This window comes from Trichoplusia ni, unplaced genomic scaffold (genome assembly GCF_003590095.1).
Source record: "Trichoplusia ni isolate ovarian cell line Hi5 unplaced genomic scaffold, tn1 tig00003345, whole genome shotgun sequence".
Taxonomy (NCBI): domain Eukaryota; kingdom Metazoa; phylum Arthropoda; class Insecta; order Lepidoptera; family Noctuidae; genus Trichoplusia; species Trichoplusia ni.
The window spans coordinates 22632-24302 of NW_020800378.1; the positions used below are offsets into that span (position 1 = coordinate 22632).

Genomic DNA, 1671 nt, shown 5'->3' on the forward strand with positions numbered 1-1671 from the left:
TTCCTTGGCTTCATCTTGGCAATCTGTTTCCAAGCTGGTACCGAAACTAACGTGGCCATAATACCTCCGGCCTTGGGGGTGATATTCGACTCCGCTTCTTATAGCCATTTCATCAAATATAATAGTAGCGTAAAGTTTTTGTTTTGATTCTGTCGCTTTGATTTTAATGGCATCAATCGCCTCTTTCGTAAACCCTGGTTTACCATCAACCGACTGATACCACTTTCTGAGCGTGCTCGTGGCTGGTAAACATGTACTAAATGTTTTTCTTACAAAATTATATGCCTTTGGCGAATAGAAATGCAGTGTCAAAGCGAACGCTCGTAATTCTGGAGAGTATTTTAGTTTTGGCATATGTCCTGTTTTAGATTTAAGTATTTGACGTTTAACTAGTTCTCGATTTTGTACACCTATGCAGGATAAAATATTTTCATTTTCTTCGGTTATATAAGATTTTTGAGACAATGTATTTAAAATTTCTTTTAGATTCGCATTTTTTTTTACCAACACTCTATTTTTGTCTTGAAGCCTCTTTACATGTTTTTTCTTGTTATTTAGAGAATATATTAGATGGTCTATTTGTCGTTTCATTTGCGTTTTCGTGGACTGAGCTCACCAATTTCTGGGTCTACTATTACTTTGGTATTCATTGTTGAACTCTGAAAATATAATAATATATAAATATAATAAATATCGGGTACAACAACCGCAGTTACATTAAATTTAATCCACTGACCTATCATAAAAAAAATCAACTTACTTGGCCGGTATTGTGATGCGAAGGCCCAGGTACGTTAGTATTAGACTCAGTCAAACTATAAGGTGAAGCCTGTAATAAAATAATGTTTTATATTTATGTTTTGACTTTTCTTAGCATTTTATCAATAAAACAAATCGTACCAAAATTGGTAGAAACATTGTTGGTATTGCTGAACTAAATAAACGGCGACGTTGTTTTAAATACTCAAAACAATCAGGTGTGAAGTGCCTTGAACAGACAGCACTGTATTTTCGTTGGGAACAATTTTCCCTATTAATTTTATTCATCCACTTTTCTTTTAGTTCCGGAATCTTCGGAAACCTAAAATGAAAACATGTACTTAATTAATTGAGCAAAATAGTAATGAAATTCTTCATATAATTTTTCTTAAATTTTATTTTGTGATTATCGATATTTGTTTGAATTGACTTCAGCTAAAAGTAACAGCACTATTTTTTACGATAAACCTACAAATTGGAAGAAAGAGATACCCGCATTAGAATTGACTAATGAAAGAAAGAGACTTTTCCAAAAGACATAAACGCGCGTTTCTGCACCTTTGCATCTGTCACCCGCCATCCATTTTATCTTGACACATACAGATCTCGTATAACCTACAAAAATAAATAAAATAATCGTTCTGCTTACTTACCGGTGAAAAGTTATACCATCCTTTTTGTAACTCGATGTCTTGGAATGTTTCCCACACCACTTCACCGCACAAGAAGGCATTTTAATGCGTTTTAATTGCAAAATAATTTTAACAATTTACGATAATTTAGCGTGCGCACAGGTCTAACACTTGGACACAAACTAAAATGGTCACTCATACAGATAGCTTATATAGGCGACAAAATACTAATAGTTTTCGAACGTCAAAGCACTGGATGCGCCGTCAAGAGGTTTTATAG

At 33.9% G+C, this 1671-nt stretch overlaps 1 long non-coding RNA gene across 2 annotated transcripts; it reads right to left on the reverse strand.

Annotated features, from left to right (window-relative positions):
• On the reverse strand, positions 1-1005 carry LOC113507855. 2 transcript variants are annotated; one of them, XR_003401924.1, is made up of 3 exons: positions 901-1005; positions 761-829; positions 1-659 (listed from the first exon to the last, which is right to left on the reverse strand). It is a non-coding gene; the product is annotated as an uncharacterized LOC113507855 (long non-coding RNA). The 2 variants fall into 2 exon arrangements; XR_003401923.1 differs by lacking the exon at positions 1-659 and having other exon boundaries at positions 751-829.
• Between the last annotated feature and the right edge of the window lie 666 nt (positions 1006-1671).